At 41.5% G+C, this 22,610-nt stretch overlaps 1 protein-coding gene across 1 annotated transcript in view; it reads right to left on the bottom strand.

The window, feature by feature from the left end:
• Positions 1-22,610, bottom strand: part of adarb1b (adenosine deaminase RNA specific B1b) — a 91,956-nt gene that overhangs the window by 48,932 nt on the left and 20,414 nt on the right. The window contains exon 2 of the mRNA XM_086051888.1: positions 12,204-12,261. The gene's annotated coding sequence lies outside the window, so the exon portion shown is untranslated. The remainder of the gene's footprint in view (positions 1-12,203; positions 12,262-22,610) is intronic.

Raw genomic sequence — 22,610 nt, 5'->3', positions numbered from 1 at the left:
ATTATCTGGCACATTTACAGTACTGGCTAATTACTTCAAATGTATGTAAGACAACAAAACAAACAAAAAAGCAATTGCATCATACCCTCTCGCACTGAGCCGTACCAAATCGAACTGAATCCTAATCTCACCCAATCAAATCAAGTCGAATCGTTCTACTTTCAAATCGAACCATCCTTGAATCGAAAACCGTACTGAATCGTCTTTTGTGGAGAGAATGACACTCCTGCTGTATAGGACTAGCATTATTTGGCTAATTTGATTTCTACAAAATTCAAAACAAACTGCTACTTCTATTTACACTACTACTAAACATGGCCATGGCACCATTAAGTAATAGAGACTTCTGACAAGCTCATCCTTTGCAGTAGCTGTGCTTTCAGGCAATATTTTTGAAAGCTAACCAGGACTGTTTCCATCGAAATGTTGAAAACAGTCATCTGTGAAAACAGAGAAGTGAATGGCTGTTCACCCCCCCAAAAATACGGCGGTGGACGACTATACTGTATTTTCGACTGCGCTTAGTAACGTCGCATTTGAAACCCATACGATATCCATAAACTCATAAACAAGGGGACTTCAAAAGGCAATCTTGGTTCGGGAAGGAAAAGCAAAATACCATTGTCCACTTACAACTTGATTCAAGTGTTCTACTCATTTACATTTAGACGTGGTGACCTCTTTCTTGATGCATGTTTTGTGTAATGGACTGCCCATTCAAACTTTTGAGTGGAAACCGAAAGGGAGGACAGGCGTTGTATTGTGTGTACACACTGTGCTCTATGACACTGGTGTGTTACAAATTGCTCAAGGCATGTTTATATAACCAGTTTCCTAACATGGGACTGGGTCACACTCGCACTAATGATGACATAATAGCAAAAGAGACTGAGGCAGAGCGGCATAGAAAAACTAAATTCAAGCGTAAACAACAGGAGTGCCGATTCACAATTACCATCACAAAACAAACATACACAAAGCACGTTTGGAAAGACTGAATATGAGAGCAGAGAGAAGGATATACCAGAGTTGGACATACGGCGTATAACGGGACAAAAAGATGAGCAACAACAGAAAGAAGCGGGACAAAAAGATGAGCAACAACAGAAAGAAGCAAAGGCAAATGTTTGACGTGAGCAGACAGTGAGGTCACGAGCTGCCAGGGCCGATTTTGCTCTTAAGGTTCTTGTTACTGCGAACACATGGCAGTATCAAGAAAATAATACAATGCAGCTTTAGCCGCATTGCTAAATAGCTTCCTCCGGGATGTTTGTTGGTTCTCTGGTCAACTAACGACCCCGTTTCCTTCCTTCCTTCCTTGCTTGCATCGAGAACCACTTCTTTTAACGCGATGCGATAAACACGTTAAGCATGCCCGGCACAGCGCAGTACATACAAAAACAACATGTTTTGAGAAGGCAAAAAAGAGCTGCATCTGGACAAAAGGGACTTTTGCATCATGGCAAACAAGGAAAATCCATCACCGATTCTATATGCTATGTATAATCATGTCAACGGTCAACCAACGGGACATAATGCCATCTGACGGCACAAAAGTGCACTAAAAGATGCCATCAAATTGATGGCATTTTCTGCATGCGGCATTCGAAGTGAGGCCATTTGTCGTTGTATCCCATCAATTTTTCAGATATTGACTTAGCCGTTATAAATGGACTCCACTTCATCACGGCCCACTGTACGGTACATACGTTTTAAAAAGCAAAACCTAGAATGGCTCGGAAACGCTGAAAGGGGGAACGCTCTGGGGGAAATGATCGTCAATATTTTAGACGTTTCCTCTAAAAAGGTAAACCGGCAATCACACATGACAGGATCTGGTTGTACTTTGCCATAAACTGGAGCAGATGTGTCCATTCTTATATCGTGTACACTGCTACCAAGTTGCATGACTGTCACACCGGTCCTGTATCTGTTAGGCCACATATCATCGCTGTTGGACAGAATCATCTCCAAAACCACTACTTTTCGGGAAATTAAAAAAATAAAAATAAACGCCATCTTGCTTGATTTACCCAACACTGCATTATTCAATTTGATGTGATAGCTTACGTTGCTATCCTATGAAGTTGTGCACCAACAACACAACCTAACATAATCATGTTAGGTTAATCACTATAATAATTAATTTGTGAATAAATAGGTACTTTATCACATCGTCATCGATTATAATGCTACAAACATGTTGCTGCCACCAGTCAAGCCCATCAAAGTCCAGACAAAAACTTTTTTTTTTTTTAAAAAAGGCTGCAACTCAACAAACGTAAACGACTGTAGTTGCGTCGTCTTCCCAAACTTATTTCAAAGCTCTAAGACTGAAGACAGAAATTAATTGGCATTCAAACATATCTTTGTGGCTCCTGTACTAATCCTTTTTTAACAAAGCAGGATTACTCAAATGGATCCAGCCTAACTATTTTCAACAGTTTTTGGTCCTTTAAATGTAAGTGTGGATAAAAATCCAATTGCAATGTGAGTGCAGCGTAAACACGCAAATCCGATCGATATACCCTAACAATTGGGCTTCGCGATATTGGAAAAACATGCGATATGCGATATGGATGTTGACTATAGCGACATCGATATTGCGATATTTAACATACCTAAAGAAATGACATTTTTATTATGTAATGAAAGAAGTACACTTTTTCAAGTTTTCCTCTTGCAACAAAATAAGCAAGCTCAATGGAATCTTAGCTAATAAAGTGTAATTCCCCCAGATAATGTTCAACTATTGGATGGCGGTGCACATTTCAGTTAGCATCTGACTGGTCAAATTCAGAAAAAGCATACAATTCCAGAAGAAACTTGCATGTCTTTGCGATATGCATATTGCACGGGCCAATATCGTGATATCGAATTTTTTTTCGATATATTGTGCAGCCCTACTAACAATGGAATCTTGACGTCATCAAAACACATAGATCGCTGACATATACACATCAGTATCTGCTCAGACAATTGGACACTAGTGGGACCTAAAGTGAAAATCCAGCCTAAGTTCTTAGTCCATGTTGTTTCTAAACTTCTGTGGGAAACGTCTATCTAATTTGGAGCGAAAAAGAGGCGAAATGCAAGTGGTGTCTGTCGCTTAGTCTGGTGTTGGTGCGAGACAATCACACATAATGGGCTTTTAGAGCATTTGGCTGAAAATAGCTGCGACACAGCTTGAAAAAACAGTGATAAGAGAAGGCAGAGCAAAGCAGGGGTCTGGTGGTCTGTACTGTATACTCATTAGTCTCTCACCAGCCCACCTCGGAGTCTTCAGTGGAATTAGAGCTCGTTCTCCAACGGCATTTACAATCGGAAAGAAGCACAATATGGCATGTGGGCCAATCCCTACTTGCGTTTTGCATGTTTATTATTAAGACTCAGAAAGAGCCAGATAATTACACTAATAAACTTAAAAAAACATGAAAACATGTTTATAACCTTAAGGTGGATAAAAACTGACATTTTGGCTACTCATTTACACATCACTGGCATTTAGGAAAGACGCAAACGTGTCAAATTGAGTCTCGCAAAGGAAACTCTTGAAAACGGCAGCATTTCCGTTCTCATCCAAACGGTTCTTGTGTGTGCTGCTCAAGATAATGAGCTTGGTAAAACTTCTCCAGTCAAGTCTATAAATACTGTGTGCAGATATATTACTCCCATAACTCAAGGTCTCAACCCAAATATGTGCCAGGTAGTGTAAAAAAAATGTACACTATTGGTCAAGAATGGGAGCGATTTGTTTTTGCAGTTGCGTCAATAGGGATGATTAAAAAATATATATCGCCATATGTATGTGCCGCAAATAGTAACCTAACTATCACTTTGACTGTCATTGTTGTGTAAATACACACCAAAATTGTGTAAAGTTTCATTTTGAAAAGGACATTGCAGTATCGAAAACGTTTCTTTAAGCAAAGGTCATAAAGTGACGCAACTTTCAGTATGCTGATGATGCCTAATGAATAATGCATGAGTACGCTTCAGTGCATTTTCGAGTGATGCAAAAAAATAATCATCATGACCTCGAACCTTCTGCTCTTCATGGAAATGAGAACTGATTTGGCTTCGACATTTTTTTTAAAGACCTTGTGAAGTGAATTCAGAGATTTGTTTCTAAATACATTTGAAGGTAATTGATGAAAACGTGTAAAAGAACTGGTATGTAATACCGTTAAATATTTTTTGACTATTTCAGATTTCCAAATTTTTCTTAGGTGTCGCTAAAACGGCGCCGGATGACGCACTTCGACATGGAGCAGAAAGAACGGCTTCATTTTTCACCATTTGGAAGCCTCGCGTTATATGCGTCTTTTTTTTTTTTTTTTAATCATTCCAATTTGGCAAGGGTGTTAACAACACTCTTTGTGGTGTGTCAAATTTAAAAGAAATATTTACTTTGACGTGATCAGGACTTGAATCAATTGCAAAAGTGAAACAGCAAAGCAGTCCTCAACAGCCCCTCTGCCTGCCAACACACACAAAGCTGCTAATGAATGAGTCATCGGTGCTAATTTGTCGTGCTAATTTTAACCGCGCGAGCTTGAGGAAACCTTGCAAAAAGGCAGTATGGCAAAGTAGTGTGAAGATTGGCGCCAAATATGGTGACGCAGTCCAAGGACTGCCATGTTGCCTGTGTCGTAAAATGTCAACATCCTTTCAGAAATTGTCTATTTTTGTTTTTTCAGCTTTGTATGATTAGTTCTCAATAGTTATTGCACCTATAATTTCTCATGAAATAAATTGGCAAAAGTGACATTTTTGACATTTTTTCACATATGTTAAGAGACACCGAAAGCTCAGATGATGCATATTCAAACCAAAATATAGATTATATAAATATCAAGAATTTGGAAGGTGTGTGTAGTGCAGTCCATCTGTTTGGCAGAGCCATTCACATGAATTCAGTTCTTACGTAATGGGCATCATTTCAGAAAAATGTGACACCAAACGTATGCCATGATGCAGTCATGTTGAAAGTTCCGACTGCCGCAGGGAGAAAACATCACTCCGGATCACGAATGCTACTCGCCCAGTGAATAAAGTAAAAAGAACACACACACACACACGCCTATACTTGCAGCAGACTTCCAACACAGACTGCTAAAATAACAATAAATTCTTAAGGCCCGTAGTGGTGACAAGTTGTTTATGTGTGATTTGATAATGGAGAAGAATATGATGGAGAGCACTGTCTCGCACAACAATCCATAAGGCAGACGTGTTGAAATCTGTCATTTGAATACCACGCTTTGTTTATACCCAGTTGGGCCTCTAAAACTGATGGGCGGAAACTTGTCCAAATTTGGTCATTTTCTATACTATTTGTACAGCTGTCCCCAGATTGTCTGTTATTTTCGAATTAAGCGTTGGAAATAGCTTGAGCGCCATTCAATTAGCTCTCTTGGATACTCAGATCTTTGAGAAAGACGATGGAAATGTTAATTATTTTCCATCACAGATGATGCACACCATTTCAATGTAACTGTATGGTAAAGTCAAAATTGTGGATTTGTCTAATAAATTGCTGCTGCTGTCTGCTTTGGAGAAGCGTACCAGTCAAGAAAGAAGCAGCTCTGGTTGTCATGGTAATGTAAACCCTGCAATCGCTCACCCGACAGAAGCAAAGGTTGGGTGAGCAGTGGCTCGTTTGCTTGAGACAAATCTGCTCTTCAAAATTTCAACAGGGCGGTGAAAAGAATAAGTGTTCTGTGATTTTTTAATCTTATTTGACTAAAACCTGTCCTGAGAAAAGGTGCATATTGTCATCTTTAAAGGCTACTTTTCAACATGGCTGATCGTTCTGAATGCTTGAAAAAGCCATGGAGCTTTGAGCAGGTCGATTTGGATTCAAAGTCAAGGTTCACTTCCAGATATCGTCCATTTAGCATTCGGTGGGTGATGGCAATTCATTAGGAACACGGTTCACACAGAGTTCACACTTGAGGGTTGAGAGCATGAAGCTGCGCCATCATAACAACCAAGCTGTCATACAAATGCGGATCCACGTCAAATGATCCATAGTACATGGTGCATGTCATAATCGCATGTCATAACGTCCATTTCCCGGGAGTAATTGAAAACTCGGCCCGAGAGGTCGTCAATTGCTCGAAATAAATCACAAGTGTGTTTTGAAGTATCGGAAGAGTGAGGCCAATTGCTTTACTTTTGCTGTAGACTGAAATCTGCTGGGTTTGACGTCAAAATGTTTGTGACACAAGATCAACGCTACATTGTGTCAATTGGGCACTTTGGCCTGCATTGCAAATCTAGCCTAAAACTAAAGCAGCATATAGCATCAAAATGTAATAGGAATTCTTAAGATACAAAAAAAAAGACTCCATATCGCTGCTTCATGTAGGAGAGCGATGGAAGAGGAGGACACAAAACACAGCCGCCCACATCTTAAGACAGCAGCAATATCATACCTCACATAGGGATTATCCGAGTTTAAACATAACAGTTGCGCTCGTGGTCAGAGAGGATGCATAATCTCCATTGTGTCAATTCGCTTGCTCTTCCATTCTGCTCGGCTAGCCTTGCTCACTGACTGAGACGTTCGCACCGGGGATGCGATGTTTGTCAAAGACACAAACGAGCTCACGCGTGAACAATGACTAACATACAGCGTATTGCTATTCACATTTCAAACGCCTTCAGTTCACTCTCGGACATACTCCACACACCGCGATGGCAATATTTGAATGTAACACCACGTGGGGATGTAGAAATGCTTTCCACGAGTGCACAAGTGGCACATTATTAGCCTGGTTTCACTCAACAATTGTGATTAGGTTGCATAAAATGAGAGCATGTTTACATGGCGCCACAGGTTGCAGAGGCATAACAATTATGCAAACGAGATCGAGTCGCTCGGGCTAAAAAATCCAACTGGCAAAAATAGCACGTTTGCTGTAACGGTCGAGGGTGTCGAAATTTTGGATGATTTCTACGGGGAAGTTGCTGTGCAGGAATGAACACAACCAAGTACGTTGTGTCACTTTTAAACATTAGTCCAATCAACCAGATACCCAAAGTGAAACTATGTGGTGGAAAATAAGTCTGAAATGATTAATTGAACAACCTGATTACAAAAAAGTCAATGCAAAATCTCTCCCTCAAATCTTAGCAGGGATCACAAAACAATAATAAAACAAAAGAAAATAATAATAATTTATGCACGAGCTGCTACCAGGCTAGACAACGCCTTTCTTAAAGCCACACACATTCAAAGTCATAGACACTACATTGTCTACTATTTTGTGTTTTCCACTTACTTGATTCATCTATGGGATGACCGGTAGAGTACTCGATTCTAAAAATCGTCAACCAAACAAATGAAGAGTAAGCAAAAAAAATGAAATCCATCCCTCTATAAAGCTCAGTAAAGGTCAGGGCCATGGCAAGTGTTAAATCCGTGTTGGGTTGACTCACTGATATTGATAATTACATGCTTTTCGGTGAAAAATCATCATTACATTGACTCAAGCAACCACATCTTGATTCTTGACTATAGACTGAATCTTCAACACAGCATTTTTTCCCCACTCTCTTTGTCATGCATACGCACAGACTCTTAATATCCAGAGGCCTAATTATAGCCTGCCCATTAATCAGCAACAGCTGTAATTATACTAATTCCAATGTGTAATCTGATCAAGGTGAAGGAGATCGAATCACAACCTTTCTTTTCTGCTGGGTTGGGATGGGTGGGGTTGGGGGAAGGGGCTTCGGTAATGGTGGCGACTGTGCTGAAAATTCATTTAGACCGTGACAATCTGATTCAATTCAGTATGTTACTTCATTAGTAGGACAAAATACATGCATGGGCAAGAAATAAATGTCCACACATCATCACTACATATCTTCATTTTTAACAATGCGTGTGACCTTATATATTACGAGGAAACAATTGGGACGCATGTTCTTCCTACTCTTATAACATGCGGTGTGGGGCCGGACCTCTTAAACCGAATACCTCAAATACTTGCATCACAAAAAAAAAGTAGCAAAATCTCCGCCTCGAAGCTTCCCAGTCCTGATTTTTCTCCAAAGACTAATTGTTACTACAGATGCACGCACCTCAGCCACGAACCCAAGCTCGCTGACACACACGTCACTCACCAAACAAGGCCCTACCGTTTAAAGGCACACGCACTGAAAGTCACAGATGTTAGTGTGGAATCTTTTGCAGTACCAAAACTGACCCGTGAGAGGCAGCACGGTGACACAGAGCATCCAGACTGATGGCAAATACAAAAAAGAAGAAAGCGTAGTAGTTGCGGGTTGTTGGCCATTACCCGAGCACATCCGAGAATCGGGCCTTTGCTGACTGTGATCGCAAGGGATGAAAAATGCAAAAATTTCATATACCCTATTTTACGTGAGCAGATTTCTGTCATTATTGCTCTTACAACATTTGAATTTCAAAAGCATTTTCCACACACACTCTCTGGGTGGTAATCTGAGTAAGATCTTACCCACCATGCACATCTTGACTGGCACATTCCAAAATCAGTCTACCATGCAATTATTTGTATTATTACGATGACTTATTCACGAAGCATGAACACATAAATGCGGCTTTGCGATTGTTGCGATGCGTCCTTTAAACCACCCCTCCAGGTTCAATCATGTGCAGTTTGTGCAGTGTAACACAGATGTCATGGAAACAGTGAGCAGAAAAACTCTGCTGGGAATGAATGTACAGCGTCTGTGACAGCAGGTTCGAACGTGGCTTAGCCTGAATGACGACATTGTTTTTGCATCTGGCCACCACTCCCACAGCCAGGTTTCCAAAACAAACGCGGGCTTTGATACTGGATCCATCTGCGTCCTGTCTGGTCGCAGGGACGGATGGGGTTGGATGAGTGGATGGAACTGAGGAACTTGCTGCGCAGATAGCGCCGATAAGAAGGTAGCCGACGGAACCCGAGCGTGGGTGCAGGGTGAGAAACAACACACATTTGGTAAATATAAACACTGCATGCCGAATGTGCTGAATGACTGACTGCATGGTGACAAAAAAACATAAGATGTTCCAAATCTGAGCTGAGAACCAAAAAGACAAAACAAACAACGAGATTTCAGGGAGCCATTGTCAATGAACAGCACAAAAAGCCAGAGACAGAACAATTCACAAGAAAAAAAAAGGAGATCCAGGTTAGAAAATCGCAGGATTCCCCGTTCATTAAGGGAGATCTGGACCATCTCCCAAAAACTGAAAATCGCTCATTGAAAGCCCACTTAAACCTTTCGTTGACAGTCTAAGCCTCAAAATGTCTCCTCAACTCTGAACTTTCAAGTAAACGTGCGCGACATGCCTTCCTCCATATACTTTGCTGCGGCAGCCCAGCGAGCCGCCGGCTGACTGGCTTGCTAACGTCACACCAAACATTCATTGCAGTAATGGAGACGGGAGGGCGGTTTCAAGTACACAGATTACATGAAAGTTACTGCATTGCAAAGGGAGGAGGAGGAGGAGAATTTGTAAGCATTAGAAATATGGTAAATAAACCAATATCACTTGTTTATTTACTGCCGATAATCACTAATTTTAGCAAATTCTGTCGTGGGAGTCGTCGGCCAAAGTACAAACTCTGGAACTCACCCAAAATGGCTGCTTAAAAGCAAAAGAAGCTACTTCCCTGTCCTTTTTCAAGTCCTTCAGATTTTTTTCTCCTGAGTGAGTTCATCTTCAAATTCTTACATTTTCACCGGGATAGCCGAGTTTGCAAAAATCGGTGTGTTCTTTGGCATTTTGAAGCCCGCCAAAGGCAATTCAAAACAAGGAGCCCGGCCATTGCTTCCTCGAGGGCCTCCACGCTGCCGGCTGCTCAGGTGTGAACTATAAGTTGGTTTGGGTTACTTCTCATACAAAATGCATGACGCAGATGGCACTGCAGTGGCAGCTGGCCGCCAACTTTGCGACGGAATATTGGATTGAAGTTAGACTTCAGCATCATGTGCCTTGGGGGTGGTATGCTCCAGCTAGCCACACGAAGACATTCTGTGCACGACTTTCCAAGCCCACCTTGAAAGCCCCTTGATGACACCATTACGACATCAGGACGATTTGATCCATCCACACTTGTGAAAGCCGTTGCTGAGCGGCACGTTTGTAACAAGTGTTTTTACAGGCTCAACGACTCCCGGTGGTGAAAGAACGGTCCTCGTCTGTAAAACATATGTGGTGGGCGGGCACTTAAATAGTCCTCGAATGGCTTTCTCAAATAATTAAGTAAATGAGTCACAAGAGTGAGGAAAGAGTGGCGACATGCTCTTAAGTGGATAAATGGATTCCCACGGTGCATAATTAGCCATGAGTGACGGGTTTGGGAGTTTGGGGGGTAACAAAGCAAAGAGTGACAAGAAGCCGTGGAGGAATGAGGGAGTCCGGGGTCCCCTGATGTTTCAGCCTTGCTAAAAATAACCCTGACGAAGCAGAGATATGAAGCGAACCCCTTGGAGTGGTCCATAGGAAGGCGACAACGGTGCTTGCATGTGGAATATAAGCAAAATGGAGGCTTGGGCATCAGGTGTACGTCGTGCAGGGCCGGAGCCGTGTTTGTTGAATCTTAAGAATGGCATAATTGTGGTTGTCTAAGGAAGATCTGAATTTCATATTAGTTAATAAGTTTGTCATTTTATTTGAATATACGATGTGTCGGATTGTGCTCGGTGAGATAAATATTCAGGAGCCATGTTCTGGCTCCGCCACTGACGTCGTGTATAGCTTACATCGATGTAAAGCAACGTACACACGCAGCAATTTTCAACATATGAAGTGATTTGACCAGAAAAACAGGTCTTGTCTTACATGTTGCTAATGGAATGTTTCTACTGTTCATGTGACATGTGATGTATTATTTGAGTAACTTCTGTCTCCCATCTTGTCGTGGAACTTTGCGCTGAGGTCATTGACATCTACGACTTTCTGACCAGGGAGAAAAATTCACTCTCAACATAAGGGATAGACCGATTATCGGCCACGCCGATTATCGGCCGGGCCAATTAGCCGCGCAGATATTCAGCATTTGGACGAATACCGGTATCTGCCTTTTTTTAAAAATCTGATGGTCGATAATAAGCCAATTTAAAACTGTTCACTTCAAGGAACTATTTATTTAAATTTTCAGTTAACTTTATAAAGGATTCTTCTTACCCTTGGAACACTCTGCACTTTTTATTTTTGTTTTAAATCAAAACAACGATGAGTGAAATTTTAACATTTCTGTCATTTTTAAATTTTGGAGAACTTTATTGTAGAAAATTATAGGGAGCTATTGTTTAAGTTTTCATTTATCATTTTGTCTTCCCGCAATATGGCTGCTGATATAGCTGTATTTTTTCATTTGTAGTTTTTGATGAGTACTTTTTGAAAACCCGCGATGCACTGAGGCTGCGAACCGCAAAGTAGCGAGGGATTACTGTATTGTCAAAAATGCATAATAATAACAAAATTAAAAATCAACATGATGCAAATTTAAAAATTGATCAATAAACATATGCTTAAAGACGTTTAAACAAAGGGTTTTAATTTTTTTCATTATTTTGACGCCAATATTTTCCTTATTACTGAAAATGAATATCGGCTCCAAATATGTTATCGAGTTCCTTAACTACTAATAATCGGTATTAACCCTGAAAAAAACCATACCGATCTCTACTCAACATACCCTACACCACCGGATCTTTTGGAGGCATCCAATCAGGCCTTTGTTAACTTTGATTGTAAGATAGGAAAAATGCTCAAATGCGTCCCAATTATTTGTGTGTACTCCACTTTCGTGCACCTGGATAACATCACAAACCCTCGGTGAGGAAAAGACCACTTAACTTAGGAATATTTCACTGCTAAGAGCAACACTGGCTGGTTTTCTGCTCGATTGTTGCGATTAACGACATTCAGCAATGTGGTGTTGAGCTACCACGGGGAGACACAGATGTATAATATATCTGCAACAAAACTACAAACAACCCCTGCTGCCTGCTCCAGTTTTACAGATTTTGTTTTGCTACTCATTAGTCATTTCTGTCCTCTCATACATGGCAACAGTCCCAAAGATATCTCAAGTCGTCGCGCAAATGATTTGAACTGCTCATTATTATCCCCGTGCTTCATTTGTAAGTCGTATTGTGTAAGCGCTGAATAATGAAATCAGCGACGCAGCCATTATTAACTCACTCACCCTTCTGATGTGTAGTCAGGGAGACGGCAGTTTGATTTTCCAATCCCTTGAAGTCAACCTGTAAAAAAACAAAAACAACAGATCATTAGAAAAAGAGAAACAATGACTAAAATACAGAGTCAATCGATAAATTAATTCCTGTATGATTGCTTACTTAAATTAGCTTGAGTCTGGCTGATTATTCGCAACCAGTTTAGTAGACTGCACTGTTGCCATGCTGCTACTTTCCCATACATGCCATATGGATTTTGAGAGATTTTGCAAAAATGACCCAAAGCAGAACAAAGCCTAGAACCAGCACGAGCTATCATTAGTGCTGGCCAAACTGCTGCCCCGCCCCCACGGGCACGGGCAGCTTCCCTTCTATGCTAATATCAAGTGCAACTGCACCGCAAAACACAGCTGAGCTCCGCAGACAGACGGGCAGTAAACGACGAGTCCATCGTGCAATCACAAAGACTGAGTATTGCTTTGCTCGGTAACCAAACGCTGCTTTCAACTTTGGAAGATCATGTGTTCAGAACATCATCCAACATATCTAATGAAGCGATTTACATTTTTGATAGATGTCTAGCGCTTGGGTGACTGGTATGAAAAGTAGACGACACAGTCAAGCACCATCCACCTGGTGGCCATATGGACAAGTGGGTGTGAAAGAGAGACGCTCCTTCTTCTGTATCTTGCTGCCTACCTGTCGCCAGTGTCTTCATCTATATTCATGACATCCACAGAGGTGCCTTACACCACTCTCGGCCACCATATGGAGTCTCCTTTAAAGTTCGCATCCATTTACAGTAGATTTCGTTCCCATACAACATGATACACAGTTAACCCAGTTTCAAATTCAAAACAAAGTAGTCCAAGTAGCCCCTTTGTGTTCCTTTCAGGAAGTAAGGGTTAAAATACAGGGTATTATAATGAAACAATCACATAAATACAACAATTTTCTCTCATTAGTTTAACTGAGACGAGACAGATGATAACAGACAAAAGGAATAGGCAAGCTGAGATTCACTTCCTAATCGTTTCCTTCGACTTAAAAGTTGTGCGCATCTCCAATCCAGTGCGATGTACCACCGCAATCTACAGGGATCTATTAGTCATTACGCTAGCTTGTAAACTAGAATTTTCACAGACAAGACACTTTGAAACAGCCTCGACAAAAATATACATCTGTGGCAGTCAACGGTTGGATTCCATCTGACAAATATAAACCGATACGGCAGTGAATGAGTTAACATTTGACTTGTTACATTTTTGGAAGAGCTTTCCGCAATGCTCTACACGTCAGCCACTGTTTTAGCCCTTTCATTACAGCTCTGTGAGGACATTTCACCTCGGTCAAACTCAATTAATCAGGCAATTACAATTTCTACTTCACTAAATTAAAAACCCAGAACCATTTTCCAATAATCTGTAATTGGCTAATCAGTACACTCACAAGTATGAGAAGACCTACTCGGTGCATTGCTAAAGTGAAGCTGCAGTTTTAAGCCTTGAAGCAGTGAAGTGAGTCCAAAACATTAGTGAGGGATGTCCTTGACACACTATGCATCGGCCTTTGTTGTTAATATTCCTTTCATTTAATTTGAGTTGTGTCGCTAGCTCTGAGCTAAAAGCAGATCACAACAACACTGAAACTGAAGCATCTACACTTAGAGGGGAGAGTCATCTGCAAGGGAATTCAGCAAGTGTTTAGTGAGGATGCAATACAACTGAGAAGGCTACACTGGAGAAGGAATATTGCGGCTTTTTTCGCAGTGCCGGCCGGATTAGTCAATTTGAGTCTAACAACTTTCAACAACCTCCGCGATTTGCTTTGGGGATTGCGCGACGTCTGCTCCCGCCTTGCCACACAAGTGGAATCGCATTATAGTGTTGCATTAGAGAGCACAAATTTGCAGAAATGGAGTGTGATGACCTGACCTAGCCCTGAAATGCCTCTGAGCGCTAGCAAGGAATTTACATTATGTGATTTATCCTGACAGTCATTATTACTGAAATGCTAAGTCTGCTGCATATGTTCCAGCAACTACAACTCTTACCGAACACGGCTCACCGATTCATTGTTTTTGGACAAAGGCCGCAGTCTTAGCAACCAACACTGCCGTCGCGCACTACAAACTAAAACAGATGTCAGTCATAACAAACGGCGAGCGAAGATCAGTGAGGTAGCAAAGGTTGCAGATTCCCTTAATGAGCTTAGACAGCTTCTGAAACCGTGAGGAAAGCGCAGCTTATAAGGCCCACCTTATGTTAATGGAAAGTACCCGGAGCTAATTTAAGCCTTCAATCTTGCGCAATTAATGTTTTCACAGAGTCAGAAAAGTTCACTTGGACATCTGACAGTCACCAGAGGGGATGTTTGAGGTTGGAACTTTTTTTTTTTTTTTTCAACAAAAAGACCGTTAGGATGGCAGTGAACTATCATCCAATAAAAAGTGTTTCTTGGATGCTTAGTGAATTAAACAATAACAGATGAAGAGTAAAAGGCATTGCTGTGTTTAATAGTGAAAACAAGAGCACAGCACAATCGGCGGCAGCTGTGTAGCCTTGAGAAAAACACTTGTTATTTGAGGCTAACTGGGACTGAGAGACCGTCAATTGTTAGGGAGCAGAGATTGGAGTCCTGAGCACTGGGAAAAGGGCCACGTGCCCTGACAAGTCCCGATTCGCCCTACTCCAGATTGATGGGCGCATCAGGGTATGAAAAAAGGTAGTCGTGCACCCATCTTACCTGTACCAGCCCGAGGGGGGCTCTTTAATTATCAGGGCTTGTTTCAGTGCAAAGCTGTACGACATTATATCTAGTGTAGTGTAATATAAAAACATCGACTGTACAATATAACCCTCTATTGTTAATGTCGTTATTTTGACATGTGGGGTATTACGTTAGCTCCGTTGCTAAACAAATGTAGCCTCCAAGACAGTAACACAACAACCGTACTCTTTCTATTACATCAACCTTGCGCCTGACTCTCCAGGCATGACTAATCAACCCACGCTTAATCCAACAGTTACTTTAGTTGGAGTGAGCGTAAATCGATTAGTCATGCCTGGGGAGTGGGATGTGGGGTTGACGCGCTAAAGAGGATTCAGATTCTGACGTTATGCTAAGAGCTGATGTTAACCACGCTAGTTAGCTAGTTATCTTTCTCAGTAGTGAGTTGATAGTATTAATTTACCAATTAGAGAAACGCTAACTCTCATGGTTGGTTGCCAATGTTCATTTCATGACAGGGTTGTACTTTGAATTTGTCAAAGAGTGAAGGGTGACACTCTTGTAAATGTGATATCGTATTCGAGGTATTGCCTCATACAGCCGCCAGTCTACGAGTTACAAATTCCGTCATAAAATGAGGACCCCTTGTATAGTGACTGAGCGGTTTTCCTACAGAATTAATCGAGGTTTCTTCTGTAGTGGATACAAAATCACCAGGATTCACTGGATTCACATTGTAAAAGGCTGGTTTTGGTTCAGCCTTGAACTGTCCATAGTTTCCAAAGGTCGGAGATCTTCTTGAATAATGCCAGCGCGCAACGCCATGACAAAAATACTTGTCATATATCAAATGCAGAAACAACGTGTTGGCAAACGAGACTGCCTGATTAAATATTAGTGTGACGCCCCTCAGTGCGTTCTTCGAATTGAAATTCCGATCAACGGCGATTGTCACAACAGCAGCAATCGCAACACAGATCCCGTTGATTGCAACAGGATTTACACATTGAAATAAAAAGTTAAACATACACAGACCTGTGCTAAAGTATTCCAAGACCTCCACTGTCAGGATGTGTCACTGAAGATTACTGCAAGATGAGTGGCCAAGATAAGCAACGTTTAGCAAGACAAATCACATGCAGATGCGTTGGATAAGCATGGAGGTTTTGCCAAGCTATTTCAAATAGATCGATATTGTCTGCGGTGTTTATGGTATCTCATTGCACGCTGGCTACAGCGGATATCGAACACCCGCCTGCATCTCCTGTGACCTTCTTGAAACAATAAATGATATTCAGATATCAAATGCGTTGTCGAGGGAGAGCAAAAAAGCAGACGATTAATGACAGCGTTAGCAGACAAATGTGGTCGTTTCATTTTCACCAATTACTGAATGTGCTTCGATTTGTCAATCGTACAGCAGCATTTCAACCTAATTTTCATCAGCAATCGCCCAAAATATCTAAAAGACCAAGGATATTAAATGAACAACCGCACTTTCTTATATTGTCTGAATGTGTTAGCAAATGAGCAGGAACAGGTGCAAGCCATAGGTCAAATGATGCTCTTGTGTTTGATTCCAGCATAAGATGGAGAAATTAGGCAGATGGCACCACAGCCGTTGGCTATGGGAGTTGTTTGCGTTCGCTTCTGGAACGAAAGAAAAAAAAAGAAGTCAGGGATTAGAATGGGAGTCACATAGTGGGGAAGCAGCAGAAGGGAAGTGCGGGAATGACTCACTCTCACTCCCAAGGTATCTTGAAGGAATTAGCAGCCTTTCCAAAAACCAATGCAGCTACGCACCTACCCAAAGTCGAAGCTTGTAAATTTGACTTTGAAATATAACAGCCGTCCATCTTTTGAATGAATTCGACATTTGATCAAAACCACCCTCGAGTCAAATTGTGACATGAACGCAACACAATCAAAACTTGCCCTGTCAAGGCGGCAGAGTTCCATTGAAATAGGGCTTGGGGAAAAAAACAAAATTCCAGACGACATAAATAGGTTATGCCTCCGTGTTGACAGCTTTGCACGGCCCCTCTGTGCGCACTGCACACGCAGCGTAGCAAAAAGAAGCACGTCAGCCAAACCTCCGCCGAGAGCAACACAGGATTCACTTTCAGTTTGGCTGCGAGCACTAAAGAAAATGCAGCGGCAATGAAATTTAATTGCAAAAATAACTACAACATAAATACGACATCATTCACAATGTATTGCTATAAAGAAAAACGGCACCACGAAGCATAGAAGAAGTACACTGTCCTCCATTTACGAGTTCTGTTCCTAACCGGAATTTGCACTTTAGTCTCCCATCACTCACCCACGAGGCTAACACCAGAGCAATTAAACAACTGTCACAACTGTAATAACACATCATTTGTTCTTGAAAAGCACATAGAATAACACCTGGAGGTGTATCGTAACATGAAAGAGAAACCAGTGGCTAATTGTTCGTTGCCACAGGGGGAGCGGTGACATAAATAATTCCCTCCATCACATGTTAATGTCGAAATAATATAACCGAATGTGACATGAGTCAGGCTGTAAAGAACGCACACACATACATGCAGACGTGCCATCCAGTGGGGATCAACGACGGGCTTGCCTGATGGCTTAATGCAAGTCAAATGTCAAGTCAGACTAGAAAATCGAGTCACTCAAGACATTGCATCCGGCCCCCACCCCGTCCTCGTGCACATTATACATATCTGACCCATTTCGAGCCCCTTTTCCCCCTCACCAAAACCAGTAAGGGTCCAATTATTGAACAGTTGTTAACCTGACCGATTATCCTCTGGTCTTTGGTGCATGAAGAATTCGCCATGCGGTGAGTCAGCGTCGCTCACCGTACGCTTCATCGTTGTACATCTGTAAATAATTATTTTGCCCTTTCTCAGTCTTGATTTTGTTGTTTTATGGTTTGTCGTGTCACAAAAAAAAACAAATATATAATTTTTTTGCAATAAGCATGATTTTTCCGATTTTTGGTCAGAGCCTGGGGTTTTACTGCTGATTACTACAGAACTGAAGAAGCTACCGGTGGAGGGTCTAGCGTACGCTTTCTTTTGGTAGGTTCGGTGCTTGTGATGTCCCAGACCACAATCTGTGAGTCTTCAAATATCAGTCAAAATGCTCGAAATCAGCTGGCTTCATGGGGAAATCGGCTTTGAAAATAACGTGTACGTCAATATTGGTCAACTGGAGTCCAAGCGTTTACACAACTCTTGGAAGTCGGACTAGTTTATGCGCCTCACACTCGCGAGTATTATTAGTCGAGTTTTTAGTCCGAATCAGGTGTTTTCGGTGAAACAAGCCCATGTTTTTCTGCTGCTTGATTTGATCCTTATGTTGTGATAGAACAATATCTTTGTGAAAGATATGTGAAAATGCTCTAAAACAGGGGTGTCCAACTCCGGTCCTCGATGGCCGCTGTCCTGCCTGTTTTCCCATCTCTTCCTGCTGCAACACATCTGTTTCAAATGATCAGCTCATCAGCAAGTTCTGCAGGAGCCTATATCTTGATCCCGATCGTTTGAATCAGGTGTGTTGGGACGAGGAAACCTCCAAGACATGCAGGAGGGCGGCCCCCGAGGACTGGAGTTTGACACCCCCGCGCTAAAACAGCTGGCAACAGGGGAAACTCGTCTTTGAGTTTTTGAGGCATATTTTCTATTAACTGAGTGTAACATTGTTCTTTTAAACCACCGACTATTTTCTGAATGACTCGGGCTCCCATTCATTGTCAAATGATGTGTGAGTGAAGCAAAACACTTTACAATAATCTTGTCTTTGCAGCTGGCAACTCTAATATCATGCTGCAAATTATACACAAACACGAATACACGCGCACTTATGCTGAGTGAACAAGGGGACGCTTTCTCTGCTTTGTGAATGAGTATCTGCGGCTGAATGGTTAAGTGTGTCCTCTGTCTCTGTGAGGTCAACAGCCCAGGGAGGATTAGCCGAAAAAACATCAAATGAGAAGGGAAGAAAGAGCGGAGAAAAAGGCTCAGGAAAACCCGGCAACGGTTGCTGTTAGGAAATGACTTGCAAGGATAATGCCGCGCAAAATATCTTCAGGCGTAAATCGCTCATTAAATCTAAATAATTCTGATTAGCACATCCTTTGTGAATGTATAATTTATTTTTTTTTGGGTTGCTTCTGGATCATTTTTCCACTGCTCCCCTCTTGATCCCCTCTGACAGTGCACATCTATTTTTGTAGATGTGTTTCTACATTATTCATTACCAGGCAGTGCCGTTGGCGCACCCCGTGGGTGACCAACATTCACAGGTTATAATCTTACCTTGCTTTTTTCCCCGCCCTTATCTGTCTGATTACTGAAAGGATAAGGATCTGTTGTTGGTTGTTGTGGCCCCCATAAAACACAAACACATGACAAAAATGTCACTCTACAGCATTGTACTTTATAAAAACATACAGTAATAACTACGAGCCAGGGCAGATGTTAGCTCTTTTCAAATTAGCAAATATCTGCCCCTTTTTTTTTTGTATGAAAAAAAAAAGATCGTAAGACAAACAAAATGACATTCAAACATTGCCCCGCAAAATAATCGGCAAATAATCTGATGTTTTTTCTCTCTGTTATAAAGTTAACGAAATGCTAAAAGGCAAAGTATTATATAGTCAAATGTTCTGCCTGTAATTCATATCTTTTTAGTTGAAAGTGTCAAGGGAGCAGAAAATAAATTGTATTCATTATATACTTTTTAAATTAATCAGCCGTTTAATCAGTTATCAGAATTTTATTCTGCCAAATATTGGAATCCGCCTCCCAAAAAATCCATATAGGCTGGGCCCTAGTTAGCGCAGCCGATGGTCATCTCAGCTCCATGCCCATTTACTTCATTACTCGATTCCACACAGCGCTTTGGCACAATGCACAGTATTCTGAGAAAGCGCAGAATGAAGATGAGTGGTTTACCCTCATTGCGTCATCTATCAGAGCATATGTATCTTAATTGGAATAACTAGCCTCTGCATTACTTAGTTGTGCACTCAGTTGAAAAGAGACTAGCGATTGAACTTACAGATTGCCATGACCTGGATGAATCTACAGGCATGAAGGGAGAACACAGTTTTTAGCAAGCAATTTGTTATTTATACTGTGACAGTAGTTTGAAAGGACATCGATTATTATGCCAAAAACCTTGACCGAACTAGAAATTATACATTATTCACGGTGTTCAAGAGTTGAGGTTCCACTGTAGTGACATTTTAATTATTATCATCATGATTACATCTTTATTTCAGCAGGTAAAAGACCAGTTGGGACAGAGCGTCGCTTTTACAATGGTGACCTTGACCTCACCCGGTGAAGCAACAACTCATTCCGGCGTAGTTGCGAAAAGCTATGTTGTGTTCTCCAAAATGTAGCTGCAAGAAGGCCGTATTTGACGTTACCAAATGAGGCGCGCTCGCCGTGACGCAATCAGCTCTCAAATGTGGCTTTCCAAGGATGAACCCCCACATTTGTTCAAGTGAACGAGCTCATTCATTTCATTCATTCATTCATTCAGTCATGAAAAATCAAAGACTGATGCCATTCTTATGCCACAATAAAAGTTGATGGTGCGCCGTTTGTGACATTGAAAACTGTGTGGATGTGGGGGCCGTCATCAAGCCGAGGACCCCCCGTAGTCTTATTAGTTCTACGGCGTTTTAAAGCATTACGCAAGCATCATTAGTCACACACGACTGCACAGCGCTCCCAAACTGTCCCCTCATGGCTGATACTGTTCTGTGAGCTTCCTCTGACCGGTCTATAATAATGGTCATAATAATTAAAGTCAAAACAAACGTTCAGCGCTATCTCACCTGTTCCGCACAATGCAGTCAACAGTATTTAGGAATTCGTTTTTAAGTTGGTTAAAGCCCGTGATTTCCAAAAGAGAGGTTGCGGTCTTTCCATATAAGTGACTTTTCAAGTTTGAAGTTTCTGTTTCGCACGCACTTACTATATCAAAATGTCCCTTCTGCGGCGGTCCCGGGAAAGCAGGATGCACGACGTGTTTGACTTACCGTTGTGCCAGTAATGTTGTGGCTGAAATAGCATGGGTTGGGTATGAACACCCTTTTTATTGTGATTTATTTCCATCGCCGTTGTACAAATCATCAGACCATCTGCCTGTGGCAGCAGAGGCCAAGACCAACCACTTAGTGCTTGGCAGGTTAAACAGCGTGCCATGATTCAAACGTGTGTGAACAGGAAATCATCTTTGTTCCTGGTTAACATTATAACTCTCGCAATGCAAATTTGAAACGCGCTGGGTCCTTTTTATATTTAATTCCACCCTTGGGCCATTTTTTTTTGTTATATACTATATATAGTTTATATCTTGATACCAGCGCAGGAAGAGCGAGGGCTAAACCCTTCAGGTTACAAAGGATGTTGGCTAATTGAACCCAACTGCTGCGCTGTAAAAATGTTAAACTGGAACACATTTTGGTTTCTCACCCATAAGACTTAACAGTTCAATAGGGCCTCCATTTACGGTAACATATTCACTGCTGTGCACGTTTAAATCGGGCAACTGGAATCCAAACGGTTACCGCCACGAACTATATAATCATCTTTGACGTCTTTCAATTCGTTAGAATGGGAGAGCACCATTCCCAGGTGATTTGTGAACCACTCTGTTGGCAAACAGACCAGAGTAGATTGCACATTTGTATCGCTTTCGATGTGACATCAGCACAGCTTTTGAGTTGGAAGATTCAGTTGGGCAGTGAATTCCGGAGTGGCATGTTGATTATGAGGGAGGGAAATGCCAACACGGAAGTTGGAAAGGTTTAGGCACCTCACACAACAGAACAGAAAATGTGTACGTATGGCATAAATAGAGGATGTGTCACGGCAGTTAGTCATAAGTGTGTGTGAGAAAGGATGACTGATTTGAAATAAAAGATTATTTTGCCGTCCAAATCCCTTTCTCGGTCTTGTTTTGGTGTTTAAAGTGTCACAAGAGCAAAAAAAATAACAAAATATTCGTATCTAAAATCTCTCTTCTGCTTGACATGTTCCTTTTAACAAAATCTTGTTTTCTCCGCTTTTTGGTCAGAACCCGGTGTTTTTGGTGAAACCAACCAACCCTTCTTTCTGATGAAAGAAGCAATTTTACTCTCTTGTTGGGTTTGATGCTTATGTTGTTACCGAACACAATATACTGTGGGTCTTGAAAGATCAGTGCTTCATTTTTTTTTTTGTTTTTTTTTTAATCGTTGTTAGTATAATCCTGACCGAATATCCTGTGGTGTGACAAGGATAATTTGATGAGATTTATTTCCTTACAGTTTTTGTGTTGGACCTCCCAAGATTGTTAAGGGGTGCCATGTGTTGTATTCACGTATGTATTTTTTAAGACCAAAGCTATTTCTTTGCTTTTCCTTTTTTTTTTGAGGGGGTGGGGGGAGTTCGCCCTTTCGTCAATCCATACAGTGTTGCCCAAGGTGACCGAGGTAACTCACAATGTATGTGATGTGAGCAATCAAATGCCAGTGACCTCATAATGTAGCCGCTCTGTTTCCTTCTCTAATGAGTGCTTGTGACTCATAATCTATACTGTGTACTCAAGCCGGAGGGTTAATCAAGGCTCAACATCAATGTTGCTTTTCCGCTTGTCCAGCTGCGCAAATGGGGCCGAAATCAACTCGCGCTGAC

This window comes from Filicampus tigris, chromosome 14 (genome assembly GCF_054856515.1).
Source record: "Filicampus tigris isolate MCC_2025a chromosome 14, RoL_Ftig_1.0, whole genome shotgun sequence".
Lineage (NCBI taxonomy): Eukaryota > Metazoa > Chordata > Actinopteri > Syngnathiformes > Syngnathidae > Filicampus > Filicampus tigris.
This window is presented reverse-complemented; position numbering and strand designations above follow the sequence as displayed.